This window comes from Lynx canadensis, chromosome C2 (genome assembly GCF_007474595.2).
Source record: "Lynx canadensis isolate LIC74 chromosome C2, mLynCan4.pri.v2, whole genome shotgun sequence".
Lineage (NCBI taxonomy): Eukaryota > Metazoa > Chordata > Mammalia > Carnivora > Felidae > Lynx > Lynx canadensis.
The window spans coordinates 111211001-111229678 of record NC_044311.2 but is presented as its reverse complement, the minus strand read 5'-3'; the positions used below and the strand labels follow the sequence as shown (position 1 = coordinate 111229678).

At 37.5% G+C, this 18678-nt stretch overlaps 1 protein-coding gene and 1 non-coding gene across 3 annotated transcripts in view; both read left to right on the top strand.

Moving 5' to 3' along the window:
• CMSS1 (cms1 ribosomal small subunit homolog) overlaps positions 1-18678 on the top strand; it is a 390723-nt gene that overhangs the window by 225073 nt on the left and 146972 nt on the right. The window lies entirely within an intron of this gene.
• Positions 10567-10651, top strand: TRNAQ-UUG. The gene has a single exon. It is a non-coding gene; the product is annotated as a tRNA-Gln (tRNA).

Here is an 18678-nt window from a genome sequence, read left to right as displayed (position 1 = left end):
ATATGGTCCAGGTGCCATACCTCACTATTGGGCAGTGGGGACACAGACTGTCAAGTGAGTGGGATTTAGACCTGATGAAGTCAGAATATGCAGAAGAGGGTTTTCTTCTAGGGTTTCTCTTTTCACTGAGAAGGAGGACGGAGGGTAGACCTCTGTCTCAGATTGTTGTCAAATCACTATGGAGGGGAAAACTAGAATAATAGGTGCCCTTATTATACTCGTTTAGAAACAAATACTTTGTCAAAACCCTCCTTTCTTTAGTCAGAATTTTGGGCATGTTTATGTTGTATTGTAAGACAGTGAATTTATGAGAGAACTTTGGGCAGGGGTCTTAAACTCAAGCTGCTCTATGGCAATCAGGCAGCAGTGATAGACAGCTGTCTACTACCTAAAAGGCCAGGTATAAGACAGCAGGGAGAGTGCTCCAAAGGGCCAGTGTCCTATCTCCAGGGGGAAGCTGCTTCCCATCTCCAGCTGATTTTTGTCTTGTGAAAAATACAAGTATACATTTGACCATATCTTCTAGCGTTTTAAGAGAAGCTGGAAGTCTCGATTATTAAGTCTCCCGATTTTAAATGTTAGCAACTTCTTTCTTACACATGAAACTATAAACCTTGGAGTTGTCCTTGACTGATCTCTTCCTTTCAAAACCTACATCTAGCCCATCTGGAAATCCTATTGTATCTACCCTCCATATATATTCAGAATCTGATCACTTTTTACACATCTCTTTTGTGCTACTATAGCCCAAACCACCGTTCTCTCTCTCCAGGATTGCTGCAGTAGCTTCCCAGTTGGTCTCCCTTCCATGCTTTCTCTCCTGCAGTCAGAGGGATATTATTGAAGCATAAGCCAGATCGTGTTGCTCCTCTTTTCCTAACCCTCCAAAGGCTTCCCATCTCACTCAGCAAAGTCCAAAGTCTTCCCAATGTCCCATAAAGGCCCTCTGACCTCATCTCTGCAGCCACAGTGGCCTCCTGTCTGTTCCTTGGATTCACCTGTTCATTTCTTCATCATGACCCTTGCCTTTGCTCTTCCCTTGCTAGGAATGATCTTTCTCAGGTATCTCTAAGACCCAATCACCCCCTTCAACCCCTTGCCCAAATGTCATCTTCTCCATGAGGCCTTCCTTAGCCACACTATCTAAACTGGTAGCCATACACACATACATACACTACCCTTCCTCTGCCCTTCTCGACTTTGTTTTCTGTTCACCACATACCAAAATCTTATATGCTACATATTTTTCTTGTTTGCTACCTATCTTCCACATTAGAATATAGGTTCCAAATGTTTTTGTATATTTCTTCATTGCTGTATATACTTAGAATCTAGAAATGTGCCTCACACATAGTAGGTGCTCAATAAATACTTAATAAATCATAAAAAAAAACAATTTTTCAACTTTGGGCTGAACAGACTCTTCAATGGGCCAAATCCATCCTATACCCTCTTTGACCTAGGGTTTTGAAGAGTAAGCACCTCCCCAGCTGTACCTAGCAGCTTGGAGACAAGCACATGGCTGCATCATTACACCTGCCCTGCTCAGGAAACCATTGAAGAACTCTTCCACTCCACTCCTACACACTGGCTCCTTCTACTTCACTCTGCTGAACTTTAGTGTATGCTTATTGTTTTATGCCACAACACAGTTTTTCCAGTATATTGATGTTTTGAATATGGAAAATGTTATTTAAATTAGTTCAACCTCCTGAGCGAACTTCTAAACCTCTGAAAAGTAGGAAACATTTAAACAGTATGATTTGTTTTCTCCCCAACACAGGGTTTAGAGTTAGATAAGCAATGAGGAAGAGGAAGAGCATACAAGGAGAGAGAAAAGCATATGTAAAGACACTCAGGTGGAAAAAACCTGTCCACCTTGGAAAAGAACAAGTGAAACTAGAGTAGTGAGAAAGGGTAGAAAGTGGTAGGAAAAAGACTTTGGAGGGGTAAACAGGGGCAAGTGTTTCAGGCCAAGGTAAGGAGTTTGGATGTTATTAAAATCCAATGGAAGACTCAGGAATCATTACTGTGAACTATTTGTAGTGGTAATGTTTTTCATATAATTTTTTACTCAAGTCTGACATATATACATCCTGGGGATGTTCTTCAAGCAAGTCAGTCTTTTGTTAGCAGTTATTTCAGCACCCAGACTGCCTTCCTTTTGTTAAAAAAAAGTGGGGGGTTAGAGGTGCTTAAATGACTGGGAAAAAACTAGTTTATTTTCATATTTAAAACGAAAATGTAAAAGTTTATTTTAAAATATCTTAATAAAATAACTAAATGTATTTATTTGTACAGGAAATAAGTTTTGTTTTAGTTACATAACACTACAGATTTTGGTTATGAGGACTGTTTAATAAAGTAATGTTCCCCAGGGACATGCAGTCTTTTTAATTGTATCCACTTTAGTTACATACATTAAATGCTAAATGGTCATTCATTTTACTGTTGCATTTGCAACTTTGCCAAGTTACTATCACATTGAAATGTATAGCATTTGCTTCTAAAAAAATAATTATATATACTTAGACTATACCAAAGGTACATTAATTGCAGTTTTTATGATAGGTGTAACTTGTCCTTGAGCTCATGGTTTATTCTGGCCTATGTATTCTAATCATAAAAAGGAATCAAATGTTGAGCAGTTTACTAACATTCTGTAGAAGATAGAGCAAGGCTTTTTTAGTTCAGCATACGAGAACAGTAAAACATTACTGAGATTTGCCCAGAATTGGGCAATCCAAACTGAGCCACTTAGAGGGATTTTGTAGCTTGACCTTGGGCATCTGGTGACTAAAAAGGCAGATTCTGGGACATGATAATATTTGATATATGAATAGCCCAACATAATCAAGCTATAAGTAATCTGGAAAGCTGAGGTAAAGACCAAGTGTTAGATCCAAGTTTAGAAAGTCCTGGAACATTCAGAGGCAGTACACTGTGACATAAGTGAGAATTTGTAAGAAGAAAAACTTCACAGCTCTTTGCAGCTTTCTCACAACTGATTTTCAGTAGCATTAAGTGGAAATTATAGAAGTAGAGAAATTCAGGGACACCTGGCTGGCTCAGTTGGGAGAGCATGAGACTCTTAATCTCAGGGCTATGAGTTCAAGTGCCATGTTGGGTGTGAAAATTACTTAAAAATAAAATCTTTAAAAAAAAAGAAGAAGGAGGAGGAGGAGGAGGAGGAGAAGAAGAAAAGTCAGAACTGGAAAGGACCGTAGAGACCCTATTTTACAGATGAGGAAACTGAAACCAGAGGATACCAAAGACTTTTTCAACGTCACACAACTAGAATTAATGTAGGACTGAGTTGGGATTTGGAACTCCTATTTTCTAGCTAAATATTCTTTTCCATACTTTCTTGGGCATTTTTTTGACTGTAGTCATTGGAGTTGTACCACAATGGAGTAAGCTGGCCTGGGTGAAGAAGGGAGCTCTCTGCCACCAGAAATGAGTGAGTGACCAGGCAAAAGCTGTACAATGGCTACCTGACATGCATGCTGATTTTCCATGAAGGAAACTTGTACTCAAGAGTTCTCTAAGGGTTTTACCAGCTCTAATTTTAATGAGTTTGGATGACTTTCATTATAGTTGTAATCAGCTATTTGTCCTCTCTACTTACAAAAATTACTGTTCACTCTCATTCATGCATGTGTTATCCACTCTAGTCTTTTCTCAGAACCTGTTTTCCCTCTGAGAACACCTGTTCCAAAGGTGCATTAGTAATTCAGTATGACCAAAAAGCAGGCCAAGACTCCAAGCTCTGTTCACCTCTTGGAATGATGAGTAATCATTGTACCCATAGGCAATTTAACCTTCTACACTAGACAGAAACCCAATAACTAGTCTTCCACGGCCACACAAATACAAATTAGCTACATAGTGAAAGGGAGATCCATGATATCGAAATCAATCAGCTTTCCTACTATACAGCAGGGACTCGGAATGTTAAAAGTATTTGGTTAATCTGCAACCTAGTAAGGGCTAAATTATTTTTAATGTAAATCATGATAAAATTTCTTTACTGTGCAATTATATATAGCCTATTGTTAGCTGAGAAATGAGAATTTATAGGTTAGTATTACATTATTAAATGCATGAGATAGTAACTCTAATTAGACATGCATTTGCTGCAATACTGGTATGGCTCAGTCAGTTAAGCGTCCAACTCTTAATTTCAGCTCAGGTCATGATCCCAGGGTTGTTGGATCTATCAAGCCCTGCATCAGGCTCTGCCTGAACATGGAACCTGCTTAAGATTCTCTCTCTTGTGGCAGCTGGGTAGCTCAGTCAGTTAAGCATCTGACTCTTAATTTTGGCTCAGGTCACGATCTCACGTTTTGGTTTGTGATACTGAGCCCCAAGACAGACTCCGTGCTGAAAGCATGGAGCCTTCTTGGTATTCTCTCTCTTTCCCTCTTTGCCTCTCCCTTGCTCACTCGTGCTGTCATTCTCTCTCTCAAAATAAATCAATTAATTTAAAAAAAGAAAAAAAAATTCTCTTTCCCCTTGCCCCTCTCCCATGTTCATGGGCTGTCTCTCTCTCTTTCTAAAAAAAAAAAAAGAAAGAAAGAAACATATTCGCCAACTGGTAATATCTGTGTGCATAGAAAATCTCTGCATACTACTGTATTTTGAAAATTATCTCTTGGTCCATCCCATCTCCACCCATTGTCCAATTTTAGAGCTTATTTTTTTCTGCTATAATTTAAAAGATAATTTACCAGACAAAAAACAGTTTTAAACTATGTGCTTAACAGTCATATTTATAATAGGGAATTTCCATAAAACAAGTGATTCAGTCTCATATGCCTTAAGGTACCCCCTTTCTCCAGTGGAGACTAGGATGAATTATTCATTATAGTAGATATGTGGTCACACTGGGGACCCATCTCCAAAGGTTAAAACTGGGTTTCACACTTCATCCTGAAGTCCTATGGGAAGGTTTCCAGTATCCTCATTCCCCTCGTTTGCACTGGCCCTGGATTGATTTGGGACGTGGACTAAGGGCGGAGATGGCAGGAGGGTTTCATGTATTATAATAGTGATTCAGTTAAGGCAGTGAAGGAGCCTTTTTTTCAAACATGAAGGAAACTGAAAGCCCAACAAGAGAGAAGCCACGTCACAGGACTACAACCAACATAAAAACAAAACCTGAGACCCACTTCTCCTATATCCTGTGTTAATTAACTTTCTTTTATGGTCTCATTCCACCCCTACTGAAAAGCCAAACTGGGCTCTTTCCTTTCCAAAGCTGGCTCAATAGAGAGATTAGGCAGTGTATCTTTTGTGTATTTGCCTTATTTTATCCTAAGAGAAAGACCCCCTAGGACAGTGTTGACAAACTTCTGTAAAAGGTCAGATAGTAAATATTTTAGGCTTTGCCAGCCTTGCGGTCTCTATAGCAGCTAGTCAGCTCTATCATTGTAACACAAAAGCAGCCACAGGAAATACATGAACAAATGAACAGGGCTGTGTTCTCATAAAACTATGAGCACTGAAATTTAAATTTTATTTCTCATGTATCATGAAAAATTACTCTAATTTTTATTTTTTTCCCCAACTCTTTAAAAATGTAAAAATAATTCTCATGGGCTATACAAAAATAGACTGTAGACTACATTTTGACCCACTGGCCATAGTGTACTAACCCCTGCCCTAGAGGAATAAATCTGAGAAGACCATAGGTGTTAAAACGTGAAGAGACAGAATGTGATACCTGAGGACAGATGATTTAAATGTGGTAGGGGAAATGACTGATGGGTATATGTATGCAGGGAGAGTAGATGGATGATGCCCTGACTCTTGATTCTATTTTAGGTAAGCTGAGTTGGTACTAGGTCAAATTCCACATTCTCTATTTTGATTTACTATCCTAAAATTTATGAAAGGCAGGTTTTAGCTGGCCTTTGAGAAGAAAAGCAAAAATTAGAAAAGGACATGTGACTTGGAGTTTGCCATATGGTATGCAGAACCAATAGGACATTTTATTAGTAATGGCAGCTGGTGGTTTTCGTTATCAGTGAATCATTGAGAAGCTTGTCTGAATCAGGGAGGAGGCAGTTAGCCATATCCCTCCTTAGCACAAACTATTTCATGTCGTTGTAAAGCTCTCATAGAATATGTCTTCTGCGTGGTGAAAGAACCCATAAAAATCTGTTTTTAAGACATAAAAGCTATATTGGTAAAATTTTTAAACTCCCATAAACTCAAAATCATAAAGGGCCATTTATTAAAACAGTGTGAATGATTTACGTGCAGTTGAATACAGCTTTTGTTGTTTCGTAGGTCAACTCACCTATAATAATTGCATAACTGGTAGTGTGGTTTCTTATAACAAAGGAGTCTTAATTATTATGATAATGATAATATAATTAACATTTTTTGAACAGCCACTGTCTGCTGCCACCTAACATCTATAATCCCATTCATTCCCACAGCAGCCCTGCAAGGTCGCTATTATTCTCCTTGAAGATGAAATTGAGGCCTAGTCACATACACACAAAGTAGCAGGGCCAAATCTATGTCTCCCTGACATGAAAGTTTATGCTGTCTCCACTGTACCATTGCCATGGTAAGAAATGTTAGCAAAACAAAACAAAACCGAATTTGGAAAACCCATCCTCAAGTATGTTGCTGACTATCCATACTTTATGTTCATTTTACTCTGTGTGGTTATTGTACAGTAAGAGAATAATTTCAGTACCCTAAAACCGTGAAAACACACACCAATTGTGTCTTTTAATATTTGCGGTTTGTGTGTCCATTCATTGCTTGCAGTTTCTAGGCAGCCTGCAGCCTTGAACTATTCGCTGTCTGAACTTGCCCTCAAAGAATTGTTCCTCCCGCCCTACCTCTATCAAGTGACAACCAATGAAAAACCCACAAGTCCAGCAGCTGCAGCTCTGGAAAGCTTCCATCAAAACCCTCATTCCCACATCCCCTTTGAAAATCACAGAGCTTGCTGTTATCTGCTTGAAGGTCATGACTAATACTTGTAAAACTTCCACAGCAAACACTGTCTACAAGACCTAAATTCCTAAGTTGAGCTCTAATGGTAACTTACCTACACCAAAACCTTTACTGCCCCTCAACTGCCCTACCCTAAATTCTTACCCCATAATATAGAAAGCAAATATGAGGATAGGAGCATTCTAAATAGTCCACAGGAAAACTGGAAAGCTTAATGAATTTCAGAAAGTGCCTCTTTGACAGATCAGAATTAAATGAAAATCCCTGGTATATTGAGAATTATGAGGTGACTTAGCCCTGTTCTTATCCATCTAAATTTTATTCTTTCCATGAATTGCTTTTAGGATTCAGAAGTCAAGTATGCAATATACCTGTCTCAGAGGAAGCAATTTCATTTTTTTCTAAATGTGGGAATGTAGTGCAAAAGTAGCTGTTTTATGTGTGACCGAGTGATAACCAAAATCCAGTTTTTAGCAGCCTTTTCAGATGTGAATCATGTTACTTAATCCAGGTCTTTGAAACCACAAACAGGCACAAAGTATGGATGTTTGATTGAAGAAATATGGTGGCTATTATTCACCCTGCCATGCTTTCTTTTGCTTACATTAATGACTCATTAATACATTTTAAGAAAAAAGTAAATTTGCATCATCATCCAGTGAAATTGGCAAGACTGGATGCTCGTGATTACAGACACAAGGCTCCATCAAGAGATAATTTCCTGGTGATCACAACATTGATTTATTTTTATTTATTTTTTTTTTTTGACTGTCCCACCAGTATGTCCAGGAACTCAGAAAAAAGGCTGCAGCCAAAAGACAAATATGTGCGAATGCACCACTTCTTGTCTGGAGAAAATATACGCACATGGCAGCAGGAAGAAGTTATTTGGTCTGTTATTTATTTATAATGTACAGGCTGCAAAATGTTAGCATTCTGATTGTGCCCAGATGTAATAGAAAAGAATTCACTAGCATTTTCACACTAGCATTAGTAAGGAATGCACCTTTGGAATCAACATTAGTTAAAAGGTTGTCATTTATTTCCAGTAATCCCAAAGATTCTTTCTGGTGCCTAAATTATGGAAACAATTATTTGGGGCCTTAAATCCCATCTAAATTGACCGCTCTTGGTCACTTTAACATATTTCCTTATCAGTAAAACTGAGCAGACACATGCTTTTTAAATATGACAGAAAATATCTACTACTTAGGTAAGATAGTGAGCTCAGATGTATGGTGGGGAAACCCTCATAATTCAAAAAAGACTTTCTTAAAATATTGTTGATAAAGAATATCAGTGTCAGTTTTCCTAATGAGAAGGAGGGGCATGCTTTATAAGCCAAGACTTTCTATTAAATAAACAGCCTCAGGAGAATGTCCATTGTCATCTGTGAGCAGTGTGTGCATGTAAATATATCTGTCTGAAGTAGGGTTTTTTCCCCCAAAGTAGGATATCTCAATGACTGCAGCTTTGTACTTTGCCATTTTTTTATTGTGACTGTCAGTTATTTAAGTATCAGAAAGCAACTTCAGCTGTTAAGGAAAGTCATCTTCATATATTTCTTAAGCAAAATACTGGGGTTTGTCTTTGTCCAAGAAGCTTTAAGGCCTATTTATCTTATTTAACTTTTTAGGAGTTGTTCTGATATCATAAGTGTATATTCAAAATGACTATCTGGATTTTTTTGTGTGTCTCAAGTTAGTGCTTCTAAGATGATTAGATTAGTGGTGTGGCAGTTAAAGCCATGGATGTTTTCAAGTCCCTTAGACAAAATGTATTGAAAAATTAAATTCATAAATAAATGAGCATTCTATAAGCATTTTTTTTCTTAAATTTTAAATGAAGAGGCATTCACATGAACCTTATACAACCCTCTGGTTCCTGGTAATCCAAGTACCATGAGTTTTTTCCATGCCACCAAACCAATGAAGAAATTTTGCCATAGGGGAGGCAGAAACTTGTTTCATTCAGTTAAGGGAATATTTCTTGGTTGCCTTTAAATGGTTTCTTTTTTTTTTTTTTTTCCATATCACTGTTATGTAATAGCTTTCCAAGAAAACTATTTTATAATCTCTTCTTTTCTATCCATTTTAATATTATATTTATTTCATCTATTATATCAAAATACTATAATTTCAACATGTAGTCAATTCTAGAAAACTGTTAATGACATATTTTATTCTTTTTCTATTCTTTGAATTTTGCTGTGTATTTTATACTTGGAGAATATCTTTAAAAAAATTTTTTTTTAATGTTTATTTATTTTTGAGAGACTGAGAGAGAGACACAGAGTACAAGCAGGGTAAGGGTAGAGAGAGGGAGACACAGAATCCAAAGCAGGCTCCAGGCTCTGAGCTGTCAGCACAGAGCCAGACGCGGGGCTCAAACTCACAAACTGTGAGATCATGACCTGAGCCAAAGTCAGACGCTCAACCAACTAAGCCACCCAGGTGCCCCTATGCTTGGAGAATACCTTAATGTGAATCAGCAAGTGCTACTTCAAGTGCTCAATACCACATATGACCAATGACTATCCTATTAGATGGTGCAGTTCTAGACCATGATATCTAGAAGGATATGGACCAACAGTGTTATTAACTTCCTTCAGAAAAACATGTTTATAAAACTAGAGAGATTTAAGTAAACCGGAAAATTATTCTAACAGCCATAAAGTCAGAGGAGAATTTTTATATGATCACAACATTTGTAAAGCCTCAGTTATGTTTATGGGATTAAAGTGAATTTTTTAATTTAGGGTAACCAAATTGAAATGAAATGCCAAGGGAAGATCATGGCCATATTCTTCAGAATAATTTTTAGTCCTTGTTCCCATATTCTAGGGATATATTGAAACCTTCCTATAAAAAGCATGGATTCTTTTCACTCAGGAGCTAAACATCTATTAATCTCTTAATCAAAAGATCATGCTGAATAAATGTGAATTTGTTGGACATTTCCCCCACTCTGTTAGCTACTACAGGATGGAAAGGAATTATTGTATGTATTTCTGGGAATGACAGCCTGCCCTATTCCTGTCACATGTACTTGGAACAATGTAGCCAGAGATTGGAATTTCTTATTATATTTGGGGTCATCTGTTGGGATTCCAGAAAAAATAACTAGAAGCCTGAGCTTCTAGAAACAGATTTTAGAACAGTGTAGCATTATGGTCATTAATTTTCCATTATGTCTGAGGCCAAGGGTATCTAGGAAAACCTTACATAGAACTAGAGCAGTATTCTCAAGCCACTTGTATGTGAGAATAAATTAAAATATAAACATCAACTGAAATTTCCATGTGCTTATTATGTTTAAGGAACAGATTTGAACTTTCTGCATTTATTTATTTACATATGTGTGTATATATTTTTAACCTTTCTACCCTTTCTCTCATTTCTCCCACCCTAGCCTCTAGCAACCACCACTCTGTATATATGAGCTTGTTTTGTTTTTTTTAAATTCCACATATAAGAGAGATTATATACTATTTGTCTTTTTCTGTCTGACAGATTTCACTTAGCATAATGCCCTAGAGAAGGATCCATGTTGTCCTGATAGCCATTTAAATTATCTCATTATTGGGGCGCCTGGGTGGCTCAGTTGGTTGAGCATCTGACTTTGGCTCAGGTCATGATCTCACGGTTTGTGGGTTCAAGCCCCATTTCAGGCTCTGTACTAACAGTGCAGGGCCTGCTTGGAATTCTCTCTCTCTCCATTTCTCTGCCTCTCCCCAACTCATGCTTACTCTCTCAAAATAAATAAGTAAACTTTAAAAGAATAAAATAAATAAGAATCTGTGAGTGAGTTCATAGTGGCAATAAATAAATAGATTCTACATGTATAAGAAGGAAAAGCTCTTTTTACAGTAGAATGGCAATTAATAAATGAGGATGAATGCTAGATTAGAAAATCATCATTTGCAACCATTGTGGTTACATTGATTCAGGCTAGAAGTATCAATGGTTGCTAAAACTAGAAAGTGAAAGTTAGTGAGAAATACGGTATTTATATATCTCAGAGAATTTCTCCATAGATTAATAGCCATGGGAAATAGTCACGTTAGAGGGGAGAGGCCTGGTAGTAACACCTGGACCAAGTGAGCAAAATTACCATCACCAATAATCGAACAAAATGACAGCATGTGCCTCTGATGTTATGCACTGAGAAAGACATCTGCAATATTCTTGCCCCTCAAAATGCATAATTAATTTAATATTAAGGAAATACCAGACAAACCCAAACTAAAAGATAGTGTTAAAAAATGGCAGTGTCCAGAAAAACAAAGGAAAGCTGAGGAGCTGTTTCAGATTAAAGAAAACCAGAGAGATGTAAAAACTAAATGTGTATGTCATCCTGGGTCCTGAACTAGGAAACATAATGCAGAAAGAACATTATTGGGACAATTGGAAATATATGAGTTAGGTTATGGATTAAATAATAATAATGTTACTATGTAAGTTTCCTGATTTTGATCATTGCACTGCCATTAGGTAAGTGATTATCTTTGTTCTTAGGAACTATACATTGGTAATATTTAGAGACAAAAGATGTCTACAACTTAATCAGATGGTTTAGAAAAACAAATGAGGTGTATATATATATATGTATGTATATATATATATATGTATATATATATGTATATATATATATATACATAATAAAATACAAAAGTAGCAAAATTTTGACAATTGGTAAATCACTAGCGCATAGAAAAGTTTTTGCTGTTCTTGCAAATTTTCTCAAGTTTGAAGTTATTTCAAAATTAAATTTAAAGTAATAAGACAAAGCAAATATACACATGTGCATACACACACAATTATCTTGACTTTATTTTTTTAAGATTTTTTTTAAAAAATTTATTTATTTTTGAGAGAGAAAGAGAGCATGCAGGGCAGGGGAAGAGATGGGGAAGGGGGTTGAGAGAGAGAATCCCAAGCAGGCTCCACACTGTCAGCATGGACCCCGACGTGGGGTTGAAACTCACGAACCATCATGAGATCATGATCTGAGCTGAAATCAAGAGTCGGACATTGAACCCACTGAGTTATCCAGGTGCCCCCACAGTTATTCTCACTTTAAATAAAGCCAGCTGAAAATATAGAAATCTGAAGGTCATACCCAAAAGTAAACTAAGGAATATAAAATTGTTTTCTCCCAACAAATCTTCATGTAAAATTGTAAAATTTATAAAAATTTAATAAACATTAAAACACAGTTTACCAAACCCCCGTTTGTAAATTAAGGTATATCTCAATTTGCATTTGCTTTATCTCTGTCCTGGTAAGAGTTGCTGTATCCATCTGGCTTGCTTTGGGAATCTTCTCACATAGAGCCGTGTATGAATGCATGCTTAAATGTTGTCACAGAAAATGATGGTGGTCTCCTTCAACATACAGATTAAGGCCTGTGCAGACCTGGGGCTCGACTTCAGATTTCTCTCTTCTGATTACGTGAGTAGTTTTTCAGGCCACATAAAACCAGATTTTAGGGGCGCCTGGGTGGCTCAGTCGGTTAAGCAGCCAACTTCGGCTCCGGTCATGATCTCACGGTCCATGAGTTCGAGCCCCGCGTCGGGCTCTGTGCTGACAGCTCAGAACCTGGAGCCTGTTTCAGATTCTGTATCTCCCTCTCTCAGACCCTCCCCCGTTCATGCTCTGTCTCTCTCTGTCTCAAAAATTAATAAACCTTAAAAAAATTTTTTTTTTTTAAAACAAGAAAACCAGATTTTAGATCTGCTCCTTCCACCAACTAACTCTGTACCTCTTGGGCTTTTTTCCTTTTCCTCTTTTCCTCTCACTAAAATATAACTTTTATGGGAATAATAAAAATAGTAATGATGTAATGAGTCTATTATTTTGAGCCTACCCAGAAATTATTGCTTTACTAATCACACACACAAAAAAGAGGAAGATATTCAGTTATCTAAAAGCTGATTAGCTGAGACCGCATCTTTCCTTTTTCTTCCTTTTTTCTACCATTTTGCTACTCACAGAGAATTGGCATAGGAAGGAGAAATAAGCAAAAGTAGTCAGTCAAATCTGGTTTTTTAATAAATAGTTTGGTATTATTTTTGTAATATTTATTTATTTTTGGAATAGCGCAAGCAGGGGAGGGGCAGAGAGAGGGGACAGAGGATCCAAAGCAGGCTCTGCACTGACAGGCTGACAGGAGTGAGCCCATGTGGGGCTCAAACTCATGAACCGCAAGAAGACTACCCGAGACAAAGTCGGACCATCAACTGACTCAGCCAACCAGGTGCCCCAGTTTCATATAATTTTAAAGTCAACAGATACTATCTGTAATGGCAAAATATTGGAAATAACTTAAATGTACTTCCACAGTACTAGTTAATATTGGTGGAATACAGTGTTTCCATAAACAAAGACTGGATGGTCTCTATGTATTGATATGGAAAGATCCCCAAAGTATATTGTTAAGTCCAAAAACCACAGTACAAAACAGTCTATATTGAATGCTACCATTTGCATATAATAAAAGGATTAAAGGATATACACATATTTGGGGCACCTGGGTGGCTCAGTCAATTAAGCATCTGACTTCAGCTCAGGTCATGATCTCATGGTCATGAGTTTGAGCCCCTCATTGGGCTCTGTGCTAACAGCTCAGAGCCTGGAGCCTGCTTCGAATTCTGTGTCTCCCTCTCTCTTTGCTCCTCCCCTGCTCATACTGTGTCTCTCTGTCTCTCAAAAATAAATACATGTAAAAAAAATTCTTTAAAAAAGAATATACACATATTTGTCTGCCTATGTATAAAATGTCTCTAAAAGATATATATGCACACAAAATTGTTTGCCTGAAGAGATGATAATTTGGTGTTGGGGAACATGTTCATTAATTTCCTCATTAATACAATTGAAAAACTCCTAAATTTAATGCTTATATAAAAAAAATAGAAAATTATACTTTTATCCCTGTTTTATTGCTGTAGAAATTACTGTTCTATAATGATATTTCATCAAACACAAAGATGCTCCCAGACCTTTCACTGTAATGATGAAAACTATTATGCATTTTATCTGATTGAGTCAGTCTGGTTCACTTATTAATTTGAACTCAAAGAATTTGTCAACATTTTTTCTTAAGTGTCCTTGGTTACAGGAGTACATCCTATGAATGAATAGATGACTCGCCTACTATGGGTGCCTGGGTGGCTCAGCTGGTTAAGCGTCCAACTCTTGATTTCAGCTCAGGTCATGATCTCACAGTTGGTGGGATCAAGGCCCACACTGGGCTCTGTGCTGATGGTGTGGAGCCTGCATGGGATTCATTCTCTCTCTCTCTCTCTCTCTCTCTCTCTCTCTGTCTCTCTCTCTCTCTCTCCCCCCCCCTCTCTCTCTCTCTCCCTCCCTCTCTCTCTCTCTCTCTCTCTCTCTCTGTCCCCACCTCATCCTCGCTCGCTCTCTCTCAAAAATAAATAAATCAACTTAAAAAAAGACTCACCTGCTATAAGAATATTAAAGAGCTGAAAAGTATGAAGCTGATCTCAGTGGAGTTCTATCAAAATACCAGTTTTATTTAATACCCCATGAGAAGTGGGAGGATAATACTTATTTCAAATTAGATAGTTTAAGATTTAGCATTCCTTTAATATGTGGAATACCAGGAGTATCTCAGGAAAGGCAGAAACCAAATAAGAAAGTCCTAGGAAATTTTTAGAAATCCAATGGAATCTAAAAGACCATCTTCCCTGGAGTCGATATTTTAATATATCACCAAGATCTCATACTTCCCTTAAACAGGATATTAAATGGCACATAGTAATTTTTTCCCTAATGGTTCTCTTTTGTAGTTAACGCTTTCTTTCTCCATCCACCTGCATTTTATAAGTGGATAAATAGAATCACTCCAAGCTGTCTGAATGCTCCTTTTTCTTCCTGCATCTGCCAAACTCAGTGAGAAGTAGGAACCTAAGACAGTCTCTGGTACAGGTAACCATCTGTTACCACTTACAACATAAAATTCAACAAAGAAAGTCTTCTCCTGTGGCTTATTTGCATATTTTATGGTTCTCCTGTTTAACTCCTTCTTTATAAAATAAGAAAATAATTATTATTCAAATTAAAACTGCTCATCCAGCCCATAGGTGGTATATTAAAGCTCTCTCCACTGAGAATTATTTATATGGTTCCAGTTAATAACGGTGCATTTTTATAGGGAAGATACACAGATGTGACAGTGGTTTTAGAAAGAACTTAGGCAGCATCCAGAAACAGCTGTACATTTTTCCAGCAGCCTGAGTAGTGACTAAGTAGTGTTTTGTACCACCATCTCCACATCTGCTCCTTTCCCCCTTCCTTTTTTCAGCACATCTAGATGATTAATAAACTGTACATTCTTTACATGCATTCTGACAGCCACGGGGACTATAAAGGTTGACAATATACAGCATCACCCAGTGTTATCATGAAACACCTCATTGGATGCCTCTATACCAGGGGGCTGTGGCATTTTGAGAGGCTGGTGCTGGGAGTTGTATGGGTCTCTTGACATCATAGTCAAGTTGGTATTTTCTCAGGTCATATTGTCAGTGGCTGGATAAGTGTCCCCTCAAGTCTGTATTATGCATTTAAAAAAATAATTTATTTGCCTTAGGGAAGAGAGTATAGTCTCATTATCTTAAAAAGTCAGAAGACAGTTTTAATAACCATTTCACTCATTCCTCTATGAATTTTGCTGAAAGACCTATCCTAAAGCATGTCTGCTGGCAAATCCCGAGTTTCACTGTTACCAAAGTTGACTTTGTGTGAGCTGTTACATTTTCCATAGACAATTGGATGTGATCACAGAAGGCTGATTGCCAAAGTTTTATTTCAACTCAGATATAACTAAATGCAAGAAATCACTTACTGACACCTTTATTCTGCCTATCCCACCCTAAATCACCATTTTGGGAAAAAGTTATAGGATCTCCAAAATGGTCTGCCTATGTTCCAAGTTAATTTTGAGAATGGCTCTTTATGTCTGGTTTACAGTCTCTTTAGAAAAGCAGAATTATGATGGAAACACTGTAACATCCTAAGCTGTAACAAATGAGCTGTTCTTGAAGATAAATGTAACTTCATGTCTTTGAAGCTAAATATTTACTTTTCAGATGATTTAATGTATCTTTGTTCCTTTCCACACTGAGCTTTTTCTTTCTTTGCATCCCTTCAACTCCAAGCTACTTTTTGTAGCCCTGTTTTATCAGTGTTTTGTGATGTTACAAAAAAGCAAAGAGTGTGAGGTCAAATTTTCCATTACATACCTCAACAGGAATGCCAGGGAACCTAGCCAAACTAAGTCTACAAAAAATAAAAATTACAGGAAAGATGATTCATTAATCAACAATTGCCCTACCAAAAAAATAGAATAAGTTGTATGTATTTTGTTTTGGGAGCAGGGACTGAGTGCAGACAGCCCAGCCATGGGGTGAAATGGGTTATTTCATGCCAACATAGCATGGTTTTAGATCAACTAGGGATCTTTTAAACCTTAAGAATAACTCACTTTGTGCCTTGGTTTCTCTCAACTTTTTTTTTTCAGAATGAAAATATATCATGCAGACCCCAGCTACAATTTGATTTAAAAAATAATGGCAGCAGGGGTGCCTGGGTGGCTCAGTCAGTTGAGCGTCCAACTTTGGCTCAGATAATGATCTCGTGGTTTGTGAGTTTGAGCCCCACATCAGGCTCGCTACTGTCACCACAGAGCCCACTTCAGATCCTCTGTCCCCCTCTATCCCTCCCCTGCTGTGTTCTCTCAAAAATAAATAAACATTTAAAATATATAAAATAAAAATTAAAAAAATAAAAAATAATGGCAACAGAAAGATACAATAGAAAGACACAGCCTGCAACTCATGAAATGTTTCAGCCATTAGCCATTCCTTCCTCTTTGTCACAAAGTCTTTGTCACCTCCTCTTCCTCTAACAGAGGTCCCCATCTCCGTCCTTTTGTCTTTTGCCGTAAGTTCAAGATCTTGATCCTTCCCTAAAACATTGTCAGATCAATAAAAATACTAGACTTTGTCTTTAAAGTTATTATTAAATATTGAAGGATATGAAAAAGTCAAAAATAATGACACTGGAGGAAAAAATTAGTCACTGAATTATAAAGAGACCCCAAAGGTCCTATACAAAGAGAATTACCTAATCACAGAACTTTGTACCATAAATGTCAAACTCAAAGTGAAGCTTCATTTTCTTGTATTCTAATGAGAAAATCAGTCACTAACAAATACAGTAACAATACTGGCTCCATGACCAGCCAATAATAGATACGTAAACTCTGTTGTCTAATGCTTTGTTTTTTAAGTTTATTTATTTGAGAGAAAGAGTGTGTGTGTGCACAAGAGAGCACAAGAAGGGCAGAGAGAGAGGGGGTGAGAGAGAGAATCCCAACCAGGCTTTGCACTCTCATCGGGGCTCAAACTCACAAACTGTGAGATCATTACCTGTGAGATCATGAGCCAAAATTGAGTCGGACACTCAACCAACCAACCGAGCCACCCAGATGCCCCTGTTACCTAACGGCTTTATTAGCCAACCCCTTCTGACTAATCAAAGAAAGGTGATATTATGGGCCTGTATCAGTAATACACTAAGTGTATTTTACCTTAATTCTTTGAAAGATGGTACTCCTTATGTGGTTCAGACACTATTAACCAGAGTATGTAATTAATCGGAGCAATTCCAGCCATGTTGGAGGATACTGAATTTACTGAAGATTTTTGTTGTCTTTTATGGAGAACATGAAGGGAAAATGGAGAGCAGGTTGTTTTTTCTTTTGTCAAAAAGCTGATAACCCAGTTGTGATGTCCCTTTCATCCACACAAAGGAACAGAAACATGAGAAATAAACTTTTTAAAGTTCCTAATAATTGGGTGTTTCTTGTGAGAAGCTGGGACATTTCAGAAAAGAAATGGACGGAAGGAGAGGAACAAAGCCAGAGTTCCCAGACCTTAACAACTAGGGCAGATATAACAAGTCCACTTTTGTTATTGAAAAATGGGGTGTTCTGCCCTGTTTTAGAAGAAAACTTGACTGCCTGAACAGAACTATGGAGATAAGGTCCTAATGTAGTCTGTGCTAGTCCAAACCTGTGCTCACCTCCTCACCTCCACCAGAGTCAGTGACAGACCACCCAGCAGAGAATATTTTTCGAGTAGTGCTGATAGAGGCAAACATCCTAGGTGTCAGATGGAAAACACTCAATCCCCAGACTTCACACCTCAGACAGGCTTTTCTCCAGGCATTTCTAGTAGTCCATTCTTTACCCCATTCTGCATTATCTGTACTGCACCCTCAACACACACAATATACACACTTAGGAAGGAGAAGAGAGATGTATACAGGAAACCACATCCAGTAAGTTTTCTTTCTCCTTAGAAGATCATATTTTATCTTTTCAAAATCTCTCTGCCTTTGTTCTTTTCAACTATATTAAAAATTTGTTTCCTTGGTTTTTGGTTTTTAATTTTTTAATTATTTTTAAGTGTCCTCTACACCCAACCTGGGGCTCAAACTTAAAACCCTGGTATCAAGAGTCGCTCACTCCTATTTCCTTGGTCTTAAATCTCATTTTATTCAAGCTCGTAGCAACTCCACAGTCTCTGAAGTCTTCTCTCTCTCAGCCACATCAGTTCTTTATTATGACTGCTTGTGCAAGCCAGTGGGTGTTTGTTATGTCACATAGGCT